At 51.0% G+C, this 17,532-nt stretch overlaps 2 long non-coding RNA genes across 6 annotated transcripts in view; both read right to left on the bottom strand.

Moving 5' to 3' along the window:
* The window catches only part of LOC139706469 (uncharacterized), a 48,863-nt gene extending 46,781 nt beyond the window's left edge, over window positions 1–2,082 (bottom strand). For all 4 annotated transcript variants that reach the window (XR_011708099.1, XR_011708096.1, XR_011708098.1 and 1 more), the window contains exons 1-2: window positions 1,977–2,082; window positions 1,853–1,890 (exon numbers count right to left, since the gene is read on the bottom strand). This is a non-coding gene — a long non-coding RNA (uncharacterized lncRNA). The remainder of the gene's footprint in view (window positions 1–1,852; window positions 1,891–1,976) is intronic.
* A 1,509-nt stretch (window positions 2,083–3,591) lies between these two features.
* Window positions 3,592–14,454, bottom strand: LOC139706467 (uncharacterized). Of its 2 annotated transcripts, none has more exons than XR_011708094.1 (2): window positions 13,169–14,454; window positions 3,592–5,197 (listed from the first exon to the last, which is right to left on the bottom strand). It is a non-coding gene; the product is annotated as an uncharacterized lncRNA (long non-coding RNA). The 2 variants fall into 2 exon arrangements; XR_011708095.1 differs by lacking the exon at window positions 3,592–5,197 and adding an exon at window positions 10,123–11,872.
* Between the last annotated feature and the right edge of the window lie 3,078 nt (window positions 14,455–17,532).

Raw genomic sequence — 17,532 nt, 5'->3', positions numbered from 1 at the left:
CAGCACCACATAAAAATAAATAAAGATAATAAATAAATAAAAACAAAGATATGTTTTAAAAGTTATTTTTAAAAAGTGGGATGCAACCACTATGTGAAGCTTTCTTTTTAATTATGCCAATGTTACTTAAAAATCACGTGTTACTAAGCTGCCTTTGGTGTAAGATTAGGATGACGAAATACAAATGTGTTATGCAGTGAAATACAGTAATTTTAAACAATTTAAAAAATCTTTTACTTCCATGGTTTCTAAGAGTAATTCTTAACAAAGTAACAGCAAAATTCAAGATTGCATCTTCTTTTTTTAACATGTCTTGTAACTTCTATGGCCAATAATTGGTTTGGTCTAATAAACAGGCCTGGCATTGTACTGTGATAGGAATCACACATGTGTAATTTTATAATGGAAGCCACCTTCTCTCTGGCTTTGCATATTTGCACATTGATTATTATCATTCTTTGAAATTATTACTGTCCACGTTTGGAACATGTGTTCATTTGTTCCATCTTGGTTACAGCCTATGCATGAAAAGGAACTGACTGAAAGCTTCAGACATCACTAGGAAATTTACAAGAGATCTGAGGACCAGCCTAGTGAGCAGGGATAAAGGGAATTATTCTCTGATGCACGCCCCCCCTAGTCAAGATAGGGAAGGATCCTCCTCAGGGAAGAGCTAACTTCACATAAAAGTATCCTTTCTGTGGGGAAGAACCAAAAGCAAACTTTCAACTTGGAAGTAATATGAGAACTGGTTCTAATAACAGTTAAGTGCAAAAGAGGAAGCCACAATGGGGGCACTGAATAAACTTAATAAGTTACTAATTGGTCTAATCCTCCCATTTTCTCTTGGAAAGGCCCATGAAACCTTATTCAATTTTGATAAGTCAGGCTGATAAAAAGTGAACTACAAATGAGAGAGAGCATTGTTTGGGCATTTAAAACACTTGTTTAAAAAAATTACCATGGCTCTGGCAAGCCAGTTAGATTGGCAAGATGTGCGAAATAGTTTCGGGGTGGAGTTTTTAAGAATTGATATCTTATTCACAAAAGATTTATAACATGATCAATCTTTAAAGATTACTATATAAATCACACTATTTCCTCGTTTCTACAGTTTTGATAAATGTTAATAATTGAAAAAAGAAGAAGAAGCCCGCATCAGGAAATCAACTTCTGAAAAGTCCCAAAGCAAATCTAGTGCAAAACTCGTTCCACCAGATCATTACTTAAAAAAACAGCTGTTTAAAAAATCGGTTCCTTTTAGTAAACGAAGTTTCCTAAACGAACGTCCGCTTTAGTAAACTCTGGGGCGCAGCAGCTGGAAAAGAGCTCCAGCCAAGCTCTGCCCTTAAAAGTCAGGCTCCCCACCCCACCACCCACCTTCCCCGCCCACAGCCCCAGACACCGGGACCCACCCGCCTTCCCCACCCACAGTTCCGGACACCCGGGCCCCCCACCCACTCCGCACCCATAGCCCTGGACACTGGAACCCACCCACCTCCCCCACCCACAGTTCCGGACACCAGGGCCCCCCACCCACGGCCCGGGACACCACACCGGGACCCCCACCCACAGCCCCGGACGCCGGGAACTTTGGGGAAAAGTCACGGAGTCAGGGAGAGCAGGCCTCCGCCTCCCGTGACGCCAGCCGGCTCCCCCGCTCCAGGGTCAGCGACGCGGCGTGGGGAAGGCCCCGCGAAGCCCGCCACGTCACCGCCGCGGCCGGCCGGGTCCCCGCGGGGCGCAGGGGGCGCAGAGAGGGGCCGGGGGCTCCCGGCGAGACCCCCTCCTCATTCCCCGCCCGCAGCCAGTCTGGAAGCCCCGCGGCCGCAGGGTCGGGGGCGACCCTTACCTGTGCCATGGCGCCGGAGGTGGGGGAGGCGACGCCGCCTGCGAAGAGACAGAGCGCGGTCAGCGGGGCGCCGCCGGGTGGCCCGCCCGCTGCCCCGGGGAGCCTCCGGCCACCCGCCACTCACCGGACGGGACCCTGGCCGGACCTGCGGGGAGCGGGGCAGCGCGGGCAGCGGGGCAGCGGCCGAGTGGAGTGCGCAGCGGGAAGGCGCGGCAGGCTCTCGGCCAGCGCCCAGCAGCGGAAATGCCCCGCCGGCCCCGCCACGCCCTCCGCCACGCCCTCCGCCCGGGGCTCAGCGCGCCTGCGTGGGGCGCGGCGACGCGCGCGTCCCGGGGCCTGGGCGGGGCAGTCGCGTGGGGACCTGGACGCGGCGCGGGGCGCGCGGTCCTGGCTCAGCGGGCAGGCCCAGGGAGCTGTCGGGACCGGGCCTGAAGCCACCTTCCCTGGCCGCTCCATTCCGCCGCTGGACTCCAGGGCTGGGCGTGCTTTCGGAGACACAGTCCGGCGTTGTTTTGTGGGTTTGGTTTTTTGGGTTTTGTGCTGGGGATTGAACCCAGGGGCGCCTCAACGCTGAGCCACATCCCCAGCCCTTTTTATTTATTTTGAGACAGGCCTCACTAAGTTGCCTGGCGCCTCGCGAAGTTGCTGAAGGACGGTGCGACCTTGACGATAGCCAAAGCCCGAGCTTGGAAGTCCATTTCCCAAAGTGTTTGGTTTGTTTTGTGTTAAGTGTTGTTTCTTAGAAGACCCTCTCTTCAACTTATAGCCCTTTATCAGCATACGTGGGTCCTTCAAGACCTCTGCCTGGAATCCGTCGCTGCTTTCCTGCCAGCTGTGACTTTGTGAGACTGAAGTCGCAGCCAAGCCCCGCTTGGTTAGACTGAAAGGTCTAAGTGTAGGGCGAGGGCAGAGGGCAGGGAGAGGCCACCAGGCTGCGCTAGGGCGATGCTGGAGGAGCAAAGAGAAAGCCGCTCCCCTGCCCGGACTTGCGGGGGGTGGGTGCCTGGAGGCGCTCACAGGGGCCAGGAGACAAGGCCAGAGGACAAAAGCTTGCAACACTAGACCAGACTTGCAGGGGTGGGTGCCTGGAGGCGCCCACAGGGACCAGGAGACAAGGCCAGAGGACAAAAGCTTGCAACACTAGACCAAGTCCTTCGACCGTATTTCTGGGATTGTAAGCGCACCGTGTCATGCAGAGGCAACACAGCAGAGGGTCTAGTGTTGGAGAACAAGGTGACTGTGCAAGTCCTCATTTGTTCACATGTGAGCCACCTGCTTACTCCGTCCCTGACAAAGCCACAGCAGAGAGAAGGCACTCTGGAAAGGCAGGCAAATCTGCCAAGTCAGGGAGCTTGCCACTCCTCTGCACCAGACCCTGTCAGCTTGCCTTCCCTCTTCCCCCGGCCTCCTGTCCACCAGCCCCAGCTCTCTGAGTGGCCTCAGCACCTGTCCAGTGACACTTTCTAAAAACTCATGCTTCTCACTTTCTGCTCTTGGCCACCCCTTCAATCAGGCCTAGAGTCTTCTTTTCCCAGTGTTCATTCTCCTACTGTCACTCAGCCACTGTGGGTCACAGTCCTCCACCTGGCAGGTCTAATATTCTGACTTCCCTTGATTACTGACTCAAGGAGCAGAATGTTCTGGACTTGGTATGAGTTGGAACAGAACAGATTCTTTCTATTTCTAGAGGACCTGAAATCATTTTTTAGAAAAAAAAAAACTGTGATTTTCAACCAGTCTACTTTTTAAATTGATTTTATTTAATAATTTCCTATTAAATCAATTCCTTATCCCAACTGCTTGGGATTAAATGAGCTGGTTTTTGGAAATGCCTAAGAAAGTGCAGACAGATTGGTTTCCCTCCCCCAGGGCTCTTCTCCTTTCAGAGCTCTTGATACCTTTCCAGCTCCTGTTCTGATGACCCAACCCAACTTCACATTAAAAGCAGAATTCACCTTGGCTGGACCCAGCACTGCCCTGCAGCAGGAACTCTCCTGTCACCAGCCCACCCTCAGAGTCAACAGGCACAACTGTGGTGCCAACTGACCCCTCCTAGGGCCATCCCCCCTGCATCATGCTCTTCCTCAGACCCCTAGCAACATGCCTCTAGCGCGCGCGTTCTCTCTCTCTCTCTCTCTCTCTCTCTCTCTCTCTCTCTCTCTCTCTCTCTTGCTCTCTCCCTCTCTCCTGTCCACATGCTGGCCCATCCCCCTCCTCCTGATGCCAAGAGCCCCAAGAGCATCACCTGCAATCCCAGCTGCCTCCCTGGCTATCTCAGCCATACCTGAGACGAGGCTGTGTTCCTCACCACCTCTGCCCAGTCTCTGTCCATCATCACGTCTCCATCCAGCAGTTTCACTACAGCTGCGTGTAGCAGCTCCCCATCTCTGCCCTGTGGAGGTGAAGTGGTCATAGCATCCTTGCACAGACCAAGGGACTGCCTCTCCAGACTGCTATAACAAAATGCCACCAAGAGGGTGGCTTATGAACAACAGAAGCCTCCTTCTCACAGGTCTGGACGCTGGGCAGTTCAAGGTCAAGCCTGCAGGTTGGGGATCCAGTGAAGGCCTGCTTCCTTACTAATGTTCTCTTCACTCTGACTTCAAGTGCCAAAGGGGGGTGTCTTCTCCAGGCACTAACTCTGATCATGAAGGGAGCCTTCAGAGACCCAAAGGCCTCTTAATGTTGTCACCCAGACAGCTGGGATCTCAACACATCTCCTTGGGCGGGGCACATTCAGACCACAGGCCCAGGAACAGGTGCGGAGTCTTGTCCTATGCGGTGGTGCCACCTGCCCTCATAAGATCCATGTGCTCACCAAGGAACTAAAGCAGACACTCTAGAGACTGTTAGCATAGCTGTCCTGTGGGGTTTTATTCCAAACACGTGTCCAGTGTAAATCAACCGGTAAATGACAAGGGCACCTCATGGCACTTTTTCAAATAGAAGGTCTTGGATTGAGAGTCTCAAAGCTAAACATAAAAGCAGCAGTAAAAGCCCTATGCATACATACCAAAGACCAAGCTTCCTGTGGCTCAAGCTCACTGCTGACCCCCGCACCTAGCACAGCACCCAGGCCAGGAGCAGGAATGCTTCCTGAAATGGGGCTTTTGTTTTCTGTATTTCAGCAACAGTTGCTATTTATCACAAACTACAAATTCTCAGATGGATCAGGAGATACAGGCACAAGTTCAAAGGAAAGCTATCAAGGAAGAATTTTGCCAGGCGGGGTTCTGAATTGTGAGAAGACGCACCAACTGGATAGTCTTGCTCGATGGTCTTGCTGATGGATTTTTCCTTATTTGGGGTGGTGGTTGGGATTGAAGGAGCTGACTTGTTCAAAATCTGAAAATAGCAGGAAGACTAGTTTCAAATTCTCATTCCTCTTTCTCCTTCCGAAACCTCTCACCACCAAACCCCACCCTCATCTCCAGGCTGATGATTCAGTCCCATCCCATCTCACAAAGGGACCACAGTGAAGTCCCTGGACCCCTCAGTGCTCTGCTCTGGTGACCTCCCACAGCCAAAGGGCTTCTCACCCACACCCGGCCCAGCCCACCCAGCTCCTGGGGACACTCTGATGGTCCCCTCGACATTGGTGTCTTTTTTCTGGAGTTTTTGTTCATTCGTTCAAAAATTGCAATGTGTCTCAGGCCCTGCCTGTCATCGACACAAAGACAAAGTAAGAAACAAAAAGAGGCACACTGAGTCCATTAGAGCCCTCAGCTGACTCTGAGCTGACACAGCAGCTGTGCATGTGTCTCAGAAATAAATGTGAGTGTGTGTGTGTGAGTGTGTGTGTATGTGTGTGAGTGTGTGTGTATGTGTGAGTGTGTGTGTGTGTGAGAGTGTGTGTGTGAGTGTGTGTGTGTGAGTGTGTCCTACTGGCTCTCCCTCTGGAGAATCCCAACCCTAAAGGGAAAGGGAACCTGAGGTGGACACAGGACACATGTGTGGATCTCCCCCTCACACCAGGCAGGTGATTCTCCCACTCTCTAGACACCAACTGGTGTCCTACAAATCTGCGTTGGCACTAACTACCCAGAATCACTGCCTACCCAGCTGCCTTGGCTTCAGACCCCACATGAAGTCCCAAGTCACCCCTGAGCTCTTGGCCAGCCGGCTGGTCGGGGCCCCCCAGACCTCCTCCTCAGGCTTGGCAATTCGCTGTAGTGGTTCCAGGGACCCAGGAAAGCGTTAAGCTAGGTGGACCGTTTCGGTATAAAGGATATTACAAGGTACAGGTGGACACCCAGGGAAAGAGGGGACCAGCTGGAGCTTCAGGCCTCCCTGGGGCCTTCTGCCTGGCCAGCGACCCCCTGCGTTCCCCACAGGGAGCTCTCTTCAAAGCCTCAGCTGGCCCCTGCCCCTCCATCTCCTGCCCTGGGTGTCTGCTGCTGTGTGAGGCCGCAACAATCAGGTGGCACCAGGTTGACCTTGCTACCCAGGTGAAGTCGGGGGTCTCCACAGGGTCCTCAGCATCTCTCAACCCTTCACTGTGTCTCTGCCCAGCAACCGTCACAGGACAATGCTGCTGCGAGCACTGCTTTAATGGTCACAATTGGCTTTGTTTTCAGTCTAGAATCAGTCACATTTCATTCCATAAGATAGAGTGCGAGCCCTGATGAGCGAGCAGAGAGGCTGGCTTTGTGGCCGAGAAGGGCAGAGAGGGCAGACACCAAGAGCCCAGACTGGACTGGTCGTTTCAAAGTCACTTTCCTTGGAAAATGGGAACAGAGAGACAGGACAATGGGCAGAACTGTTGGCTGATCCCAGGTCACGTTTTTGCAAGAATTTGAAGCAGAGGGAGGAACTTCATTGCCAGTTGCCATGGGCCTCTCCTGGGAATTGGGCTGAGCCTGTTTATCTCCTGACCTTTGACCTCACAAGCTTCTTCCCCTGGCCTCTCTTCCTTCACATCAAACTCGCCTCTGCACACGCCATTCTTATGGACCCTCTGCTCAGGTCAGAGGTTCCCGCCTGAGGAGTAGGGCTTGTCTGTCCCTCGGGGCTCGGACTGTGCTGTCCCTCCATTACCTTTCCCCCTGAGCCCTAAGTAGTAAAACTGTGGACAGCACTCTCCAGGCTGCTAGTGAAGAGGGCCACCCAAGCTTAGATGAAAACAAAGGATTATTTTCTCTTTGAAAGGGTGGCTAACAGGATCCTTAACCATAAATGGCAGAACCCACTCTAGTGAATTTGGGCAAAAACATTTTAAAGGAGCGTAGTAGCTCATACAGTATCGGCAGGGCAGTGTGTAAAGCCCACTGCCCAGCTCTCTGATGGAGAAGCTGTATGCCATCAACATTAGTGGGAACAAACCACGGAGCCTTGGGCCTGCTGTCCCGCTGTCCAGGGACATCACCTGGGGTGGGGAGGCTCCCCTGGGGAAGTGGTCACACCACAGGAACACCACACAGCACTCATGTGCTCCTGGAGCCTGCAGCCTCAGCATCCCTGCCACCCTGGAGGAGCAGCCAGGAACCACGTCGTTTCCCAGAGTCCCTTGTTGGAACCCGCCCAGGAGCACCATTTGCAGAGGACTGAGATCAGAGCACAGCCTCCAATTCCCATCAAATCCTGCAAAGTCCTTGGAGAGCATGAAGTCTCCCGGTCTTTGAAGCTGCAGAAAAAGAGAGCAGCTGGACACGATGAGGACAGAGCAGTGCCCTGGAGTCCTGAACCCCATCCCCAAAGGTGATTCAGGTGCAGCTATGGGCAGAGGGTCCCTGGCCTGGACTCCTCAGGCTTTAGCAGCTATTTGAGCCACTAATACACTATTTTAAAGTCTTTCATAATTGTGTTAGAGTCCTTTCTATTTTCTTCACTGCACTCCATTGATGATTCAACAGAGTTGAAGCCTTGGCAAAAATAAAGAGGACTGTCACATCAATCTGGAAGTCATGCCAACTGATGAGGAGGAGCATCAGCAGCAAAGCATGCTGGGAGGTGTCCATCTGGGGGCTCTCTGTGGGGCGGTTTCTCCACCTCCCGGCAGGCTCCAGAGCCAGTCCTGGGGAGCAGGGTGGTGTTCAGTCTGTTTAAGGTGATCCACTTACGTCCCTGTGAGACCTAGCACAATTGTAACCCCCTGGGTGTTGAGGGTGAGAGAGAGAAATCTTTGGAGGTGATGGAAAAAGTTCTAAAACTTAGTCTGGGTGATGATCACATGAACATACAAATTTTTTTCAAAATTAATCAATTAACATATTCATGTTGATTTCACTTTTTGTCAATTTTACCTTAATCTGAAAGAGCCAATATAATAAGATAATGTGTAATACCAAAGTCAAATCGTGCATCCCTATTGGAAGGATACCCACTCTCTTAGAAGGTCCAAGCAAGGGGTTCAGAACACCAAATAGAGCTTTCGTACTATACAGCAAAGCCAAGCCAGTGTTTCCAAATGTTTTTCAGAGCCTGCCTCTCTGGCCAGCAGGACTTGGGAGGAAATCCACATTCCTCTGGCCTGGCTTCTGAGACTTCTCTCTGAGCAGAACAGACTGCAGGGAGGGGACCCTTCATGCTATAGAAAAGCCCGGCGAGCTGAGGCCCAGGACATGGAGAAGCCACAGAGGTGGCCCAGTGGAGTCAGAGGGTCCCCTGGGTGATGCAGTGTCAGGAACCCCCCAAGGCCAGAGGGGTGTGGGGCTAGAAAGGAGAGTGGGGGGAGGCCGACCTGGGCAGTGTGGTGGGTGTGGGCTGCAGCCTTACAAAGGCGGCTGAGGGCAGGGAAGGCCGGGAGTGAGGCTGAGAGGAAACCCTGGGGACAAGGGAACTGCACTCCAGTCTGTGTGGGGAGAACAGAGAAGGCAAACACGGGGCTCAGCCTGGCAGAGGCTCGTGTGGGGAGAAACGTGAGCATCTGCCAGGTACACCAGCTGCAGGCTCCTCCCTGGTCCTCAGGTCCACCCCTGCCCTGTGCCCAGCACCCTGGCCCTTCGCCTTTGGCTCAGGTGAGGTCCGCCATCACGAGCAAGCTCACGGGTGGCGACTTCATCCAGCGCGCACATCCCAGCGCCCAGCTGTTCTACCATTTGCTGTTTGAGTTCAGATTCGGCCCCCAGAGAGGCCTCCAGCCTTCTCCCACTTGAGTGAAAACTGGCCTCCACCTTCCCCTCCATCTGGCCCCTAGTCCCCTCTCGAGGCTGCCCTGGCGCCATGCTGGGTTTCTAGATCTGCCTGACACTCTGTCACACCACCTCCCCGTCTCCCCTTTCCAAGTCCACTGCAGCACCCATCCTGCTTCCTGGCTCCCGAGGTTCTGTCGCTCACACCTCCTCTACTTAAGAGCATTTCATCTTAGAATTCCATGTTGTCCCTAAAAAGACACTTAAATCCAGGTGTGGTGGCACAAACGTATTATCCCTAACTCAGGAGGCTGAAGCCGGAGGGTCACAGTTCAAGGGTAGCCTGCGCAACTTAGTGAGACCCTGAAATTGAAAGGGCTCATAGCAAAAACAAAATATCAGGGCAAAACATTGTGACAACACTGGTAAGCCTACTTATATCATTCCTCTAAACCCAAGAGACCGACCCAAACGCAAGTCCAGGTTAGCTCCCAGGAGGCAGCAGAGCCCCACAGAAGAAATGGTCAGCTGGTGTGCAGTCAGCTGGGCCCAGCTCCTCCCTGAGAGTGGCTCAGGAGCAGCAGGAAGTGTCCTGCACACTCAAGAATGAAGGATAAGCAGAGAAAGAGGAGATCTAAAGGGACCTTACAGATAAGAACGTACGTCCACAAGCTCCAGAATGGACCTCTTCCTGGGGAGACAGGACGTGTCCATGTCAGAGTATGAATGCTGGGCAGGTGGCACACGGCACTAGGTCCCTCCCCAGCCCTGGTGCACTATTTACAGCCGGTACTTAGGCATAATCCCAGGGAAATCTACCTATCACCTGCGATTAAGTTCCTGTCACCCAAGTAAAATGGGAGCTCAAGATTAGAATTAAGATTAGTCAGGTGCGGAGGTGCACACCTATAATACCAGTGGCTCAGGAGGCTGAGACAGGAGGATAGCAAGTTAAAAGCCAGCCTCAGCAACGGCGAGGTGCTAAGCAACTCAGTGAGATCCTGTCTCTAAATAAAATACAAAATAGGGCTGGGGTTATGGCTCAGTGGTTGAGTACCCCTGAGTTCTATCCCCAGTACCCCTCCCAAATTAACTATTAAAAATTATACTTCCCCAAAATTTCTTGGTTAATTCCATTTCAGACACACTATACTATATATTGATTCTGATCACCAGATGCTCAATTTAAGTCATAAAAACTGATAAAACAAGTATTTACTTGACAAAGAAATATGTTTACATAGAATTGCTAAACTGCAGATTTACAGTAAAATCAAACATATGGTTAGTAAGTAGGTAGGATGTATCAGCTCAACTGTTTACATTATTTGTTAATCTCAACAGAAGGAAGCCTCTGTAGGAGAGCAAACCAGGACATGGGCTCAGCCAGAGGAGGGCTGTGCTGCCCCGAGGCAGGCGGAGAAGCTGGAGGGGCTGCCTCTGGGGGCGCCTCGGGGCTGCGGAGGAAGCGCCCCTGAGCCAGGACGTGGAGAGGAGACTGAGAAAAGATGGCATTTTACAAGGGGCTTCTGCTAACTCTGAGTGCTGGGGGAGAGGCCAGGAGCCCAGGCCATGGACAGGCAGGGCCCCACAAAGAGGGGGAAAGGCAGCGGGGCTGCGGGCCTCTGGAGGCCCGGGAAACTGGAGGCCTGTGATCTTGTGAGGCTGGGATCACCATGAGAAGGCCGGGGGGAAACCAAGTCCTCCCTCCAAAACGTCACCAAATCCGGGTGCTCACGGAGCAGGCTCTTTACCAACCCAGGGGAAAGCCGCTGAGCAGAGCGAGATCCACATCTCAAAGGCTCTCCAGGGAGCCAGGGCCACAGAACACCCAGGTCCTGGTGGCACCTGGGAGGACGGCTCTCCAGGAGCAGGTGCACAGAGATGCCAAGGGCCTCACACGCGCAGCACATGTAGGAACGTTCAGGAAAAGGCAGAGCCATGGCCACCGCAGACCAACAGTTGCCAGGGGTCTGGAGGAAGGGGCTGCACGGCTGGCACACCTGGAGGGCTGTCGGGCGGTGAGGCTGTCTGGCATGCTCTCTGGTGGTCACTGAGGACCCTCAGTGTCGTCCACCGTGACAGCTGTGGGGGCGGCGGAGCGGGTGCCGGGAGAGCTCTGCACCTTCTGCCTCATTCTCCTGGGAACCTAAACTGCTCTGAGGAGGAAAATCTCTTTTGAAAAAGCCCGTGATGCAGCCTGGAGCCGGCCTGGACTTGGATTGAGGGCACCAGCTTTCTAACAGAGCAAGGAGGAGCAGATCGGGGGCAGGGATCCCTGAAAAGTCTCCAGGATTCCGCAAGCCAGGTCTGGCGTTGAAAGGGCAGAATTCCAGGAGACAGAGTCAGCTGCCACCCAGGGAAGCAGACGCTGACCGGGGCGTTGGGGTCACTGAAAAGCAGTTGAAGTAGGATGAACACATGGAAAGGCGCAGTCCCCGCTGCACGTGCAGATCCCGGTGGGGCACAGCCTGAGTCACAAGTCAGCACAAGAGCACTCCACATCAGGAAGGCTCGCTGCCTGCCCGCAGGGATCCCAGCGACTAGATGGCTCACAACACTCCTGGGGAACAAGTAGTGTGGTTTTTTTGTTGTTGTTGTTTGTTTTTTGGGTTTTTGGTACCAGGGATTGAACCCAGGGGCACTTACTCACTGAGACAGGGTCTCGCTAAGTTGCTTAGGGCCTTGCCAAGTTGCTGAGGCTGGCTTTGAACTTGCGATCCTCCTGTCCCAGCCTCCTGAGCTGCTGGGATTACAGGCATCCACTGCTGTGCCCACCAAAACAAGTACTATTAATGTCCACTCTTCACAAACGGGCAAGGGAGGTTCCTGAGGTCAGATAAGTGTCTGTGGCCAGGTGAGTGGTAGAGCTGTCATGAACTGAGCAAGGCTGACCCCAGAGCCCTCGTTTTTGATCACAGGGCTGCATCTATGTACACGGCCTATCCACCTGCGAGAGACACATGTAGGTAGTCTGGGTTAAAGGGACATGTAAAGCCCGACAGAGCTATTTTGGTCACTAAAATGTTTTCTTTTTTCTTTTTTTTTCCCAAGTTTAACACTAATATTTTTATTTTACATACAATAATGGGAGGGAGGGGTTTTATGCTTTCTTGGTGTTTTGTAGAAATTCTAAACATATATTCAGAACAGTAATTCTTAGCTATACAAGTTACAAGTATGTTCTCCCAGATTGTTGCTTAATTTTTTTTAACCGTTTTATGGTGTTTTGTTAAGTATATATTCTTTCTTTCTAACACAGAAAACACAGACTTTTTCTTTCTTTTTACACTTTTTGGAGATCAAATTTCACATTCAACAACTCCTTTAGGTATCTTGCCATACAGTAACTGATAAGACTATGTGAATACAAAAGGCCTTTTTAAAAAAATAATCACCTTCTATTTTATATCAAAGAATCATAAATGTTCTGTTATTTGTACTGAGAAATGAAATTAAGCAAATAATACTGCTATGTTGTGTGCATATAGGATTGATTATATAACAACAAAGCTCACTGTTACTTGTAATTGTAATGCATCAATAAAAATAAAAATAAAAGAGAATTATCAAAATTAACCAATCAGAGTTTTCTTTTCTGCACTGTGTTCCAGAGAGTTCAGCCATTCTCTCTTTTTATTTATTTATTTATTTATTTATTTATTTTTATTGACATATCATCTTTCATACATTTGATTCAAGTGGGTTATGAACTCCCATTTTTACCCCAAATACAAATTGCAGAATCACATCGCTTACACATCCACATTTTTACTAAAATGTTTTCATGTAGGTAGTCTGGGTTAAAGGGACATGTAAAGCCCGACAGAGCTATTTTGGTCACTAAAATGTTTTCTGTTTTTTCCTGGCCTAGACCACAAGATATGAATCGTCAATGCAGCTTAAATGCATAGAATTTATTTTTCAATCTGTGCTGCCCAACATTTGAGATTATGAAAGACTTAGAAGAAATATGTGTAATTTTAGGAGACTTAAAAAAAGAAAATAAAGGGACTGCGGTTGTGGCTCAGTGGTAGAGCATTTACCAAGCATACGTGAGGCACTGAGTTTGATCCCTGGCACCACATAAAAATAAATAAATAAATAAAGGTATTGTGTCCATCTACAACTGAAAAATAAATAAATAGATAGATAGATGAATAGATAAGTAAATAAATAAATGCCTGTGGAACTGACCAAAAACAGTGCTCAGTATGATCACCACCTAGTTACTTTGTAAACTTGCCTGGACAGGCCATCACGGGGGGAATCCCATCTGTGGGTTCTCAGCTGCTACACGTTGGGTTTCTGCTCTCCCAGCAACATCCCCTGGACAGAGTCCCCTCCGTCTGATACACAGTTGACACCCGCAGACCAGCTCTGTCTTCTCACCAGGTAGATGTTGAAGGTACACCCACAGAGGACTCCAGGCAGGAGCCACCCTGTGCTTACCCCTGCTCCTGTTCCCAACAGTCTGTAACACCAAGAAAACCTACCATTGGGTTTGCTTTCTCCGAGCTTCTTCTATACAGATAAAGCAAACACTGGCTACAATCCTTACCTTACTGTGATTTAGGAGTCGACTCAATCTCGGGACAGCCAGCTGCCGTCAGATCTTTGACTGGGATGCTGTAGTGCAAATCAGAACAGGTTTTAACATGAGGCACGGGGCTGTATGGGTCTTCTGCTTTTTCGTTTAGTGATTACAAAATTAAGATAATACTGTCACCTCCTCCAGAGGGTCATTGTGAGAACTGCAAGAGAATAGTGAGTATTACAATGCTTAGGACAGTATTAGGCACACAGTAGAGTGATGGCTTTCATAATTAATCATTGTGACTTCAACAAGGACATTTTTCAAGGAATCAAATATGATTTTAAAGAACTGGCGAGATGAGCGTGAGAAGGGATCTGAACACAGAAAAGCCCTCTGCCCGGCCCTCCTGTGCAAGGTCATGTTTGTTGCTCTGGGTGATGCATGGGAGACGTGACCAGGCCATTTAGCACAGGCCTAAAGGGGGGAAGAGTCACTCGTCCGTGTGACAACTGTCATGCATCAGGATATACAGAACATCGTTGACCCCTCCCTCCATTCACTGAGTGACCCCTTGAAGTGGGAGGCCGCCCTTCCCCCAGGCTGAGCATCCTCCCTCAGCCTTGAGTAAGGGGATGTTGGTCTGGCATCACACACCTCGCGCTGTGCCAGGCAAGTGGCCTCCACCTTCACTCAGCAAAGAAGTTTGCTCTAGCCCTGGACTTGGGCGTGACCCAATGGGATTGGACAACCCCCCTTTGGAACCCTATCCCCTGCCTTATTTGGTGAAGAACATTCCATCGAAGCTCCTTTGTGTGTCCCCCCTATAAAATAAAGAGATTCCAGGTGCACGCTCTCTTTCCAGCACTGTCCAGCCTGGAAGCTGACCCTTAAGGTCACAGAGCCGTCCTACTCTCAACCTGAGAAACTCAAGTCCGTGTGTTGCGTGATTTCTTCGTTGTTTTCTTATCTTAATGTTGCAGCCAGCTCTTCTGAACCCAGCTCATCTCTTCAGTGCAGGTGCTGGCGAGACCTGACACTTCATCTCTCCCTTTACCTTTGAACAAACATAATGTCACCTGACATAATGCCAATGTGGGCTTAGGTGTGCTCTTCCTTTTCTGGTATGCAAGTGATCATCTGGGCTCAGTGTCCTCAGATACCCAGGGAGCTCTTCTCCCAGTAACAGCAATGGATTGAACACCTAACGCCTCACCCGGCTCATTTTGTGACCTGAAACAAAGTCTCCAAGCTTGTAAAAGGTTTTATAGCTGCACTTTGGCTACAGATCAAAAATAAGCTACTTGTCTCCAGGGAGGTAAGAAGCCAGGAGTGTACCTCATTAGCAGCAGGCTCCAAACAGCCTGACTCCTAGGAGTGACTTCCCCTGGGTTCCTTTCCTGGTCAGCTTGTGGATGACACCACTTTTGTTGTCACCTGAGAAGTCTGTGTACCTGTGAATGAGAGTGACTGAGGAGAGATCTGAAAAGTCAGAAGCTCTGCCTACACAGGCCGGGGCCTGGCTGGAGTCCCACGCCTGGCTGACACTCCCCAGCTATCGACCCCTGCCATCCTCCCACACCTCAGTTTTCTGAGGGACAGACCTTACTGCTCAAGTGGAGGCTTCTGAGGTTCAAGACATCTAAACTTTGGAAGAAGAAATGGAGATGGAAGCTTTTTTGTTTTGAATTCTCATGTAGAGAAAAATATTTCGCTAAAATTAAATCATACACCAGGGGAAATAAGATGAAAGTCAAGTAATTTTCTTAGGAATCACTTCAAAGTACGCCTTCAAAGTCAAACGCATATGACAGCACAAATAGAGTCAGCTGGTTTGACAGAGCAAAAAGGAGCTGGATGGAGAAGAACGGGTCTTGTGAACAAATGGGGCCGGGGCAGTTGGAATTTATAACAGGAAAAACCAGACGTGGAAATGCCAGCCCTCTGGAAGCTGAGGCAGGCAGATTGTAAGTTCAAAGTCAGCCTCAGCAACTCAGTGAGACCCTATCTCTAAATAAAATATGAAAAAGGGCTGGCGATGTGGCTCAGGGGTGACGGGCTCCTGGTTCAATCCCTAGTACCAAAAAACAGAAACAAAAAACCCCACACCCTCAAACTAGACATAGACTCTATGTATTCACAAAATGAACACAAAGAGATCCAGAGATCATACTGCTGGCACATGATCCCCACCACACAGGTGGGGCTGCACATGACAACTTCCTCTGAGGAGCACAGAGGGCAGGGACCCAGGCACTCGAGGGAAGGAAGCCCGGCAACACTTCCTCGGGCAGGTGAGCAAGGCCCACATGAACAGGAACTCACCTGGACTGCAGGCTCTGATGCCATCCCACGAGAACTGCTGGACCTCTGTGGGCCTCCTCCGTGAAACCCACGAGCACAGTCCAATCAGGAGGAAGAAATCAGGTCCCAGTGGGAGGTCTTCTCCAAACACCTGACTAATCATCCTCAGAATTGCTCTGCTCATCAAAAACAAGGACGGTCTAAAAGCTATCCAGCTGAGAGGAAACCACGTGGACAGGACAACCGAGCTTGATGTGCGTCCTGGATGGACTCCTGAGCAGCAGAAGGACATTAGATGAAACCCAAGGAGCTCTGACCAATGAAAGGCTCTGGGTCAATGATAACGGGCAGTGTGAGCCTGCTGACTTGTCACAGCTGCCACACCACGGCACGGCCTCGACGACGGGCCACTTGGGGTGCAGGGTATGTGGAACTCCGGACATCAATGCAGATTTCCTTAAATGAAAAACTATTCTTTAAAGTTTGTTTTTTAAAAATGAGGTCTTGTGGGTTCCAGACTGAGTCAGCTGTTTGGCTGCTTTGACTAAATGACCCGATCGACACAATTACAGAGGAAGAAGAGTTTATGTGGGGGCTCATAGTCTTAGTCCATAGAAGGCTGGCTCCATTCCTCAGGCTCGAGGTGAGGCTGAGCATCATGGCGGGAGAATGGGACTAGGGAAGCAGCCCACATCATGGTGATCAGGAAACAGAGACTCACTTGCCAGACACAAATGTACACCCAGAGCCACGCCCCAGCTCCCACCCCCTCCAGCCACACCCCCTTCAGTCACCACTCAGTTCATCCCAGGGAATCAATTCACTGATTGGGTTAGACTCTCACAACCCGGTCATGTCTCCTCTGAACCTTCCTGCCTCACATGTGAGCTTTTGGGGGACACCTCACATCCACACCACACCCTCACACCAATACTATCATGTGGAAATCTCTCCCTCCTTGCTTCCCAGTAGATGGTAAGTGTGCCGAATATAACCCCACCTGCTACTTGGTTCTCTAAGGAGCTTCAACTTTGGAAATAAGTCTGTCTCATCTAACGAAGGACACCTTTGGAGGTAAAATACCACCCATCAAAACTAAGGACCAGAGCAGTTCACGTGTCATGGTGAGCATTTCATCAACAAACCAGGAACAACCAACCTTCCTCTCCACAAGAAACAAAGACACTTAGACGGCTGTCTGCCTTGGGGACCTTCGGATTCCGCAAAGCTAACCTGCGCAGCGTGTACTGAAGGAGACAATGGACGCCAGCCGGCGCGATTCTCTCGGTCACTCTTGGATTTGCTGCCTGTGAAATGTTTCCCTGGAGTGTGTTCAGACTTGCATTTGGGTCCAGTTTCCCCTCCGTGGAGTGCGTGAGCAGAGCCTCGAGGTTCCGCGTGTGAACTGGATGGCTGGAGCTGGCCTGCAGAGGCGCCCCCTGGGCTGTGAGTGGGCCCTAAGGCGAGAGGAGCAGGTGAGCAAGGAGGAACAGCAGCACCTCAGCCTAGGACAGGGAGGAGCTGGGAGAGACCTGCTCCCAGGGCAGTGGCAGGCAGGCACAGCAGGCGCATCTGGGGAGCTCCAGCAAGCCAGCGCAGCACCACCCACATGACCAGCATGGCCCGCCCTTCCAGGGCTGTGGCATCAATCAGAGGCATCCAGAGAGGGCTCTGAGGGTCAGTATGGACTCTCCAAAGCAGGGAGGTGGAGTCCCACTCACCTTCTCTTCCTTCTCCCTTGCCCGCTTCCTCCCCCTCTGGCTGCTCCCACC

The sequence above is a fragment of the Marmota flaviventris genome, chromosome 7 (assembly GCF_047511675.1).
Source record: "Marmota flaviventris isolate mMarFla1 chromosome 7, mMarFla1.hap1, whole genome shotgun sequence".
Lineage (NCBI taxonomy): Eukaryota > Metazoa > Chordata > Mammalia > Rodentia > Sciuridae > Marmota > Marmota flaviventris.
The sequence above is the reverse complement of the archived record's forward strand: the minus strand, read 5'-3'. Positions and strand labels throughout refer to the sequence as shown.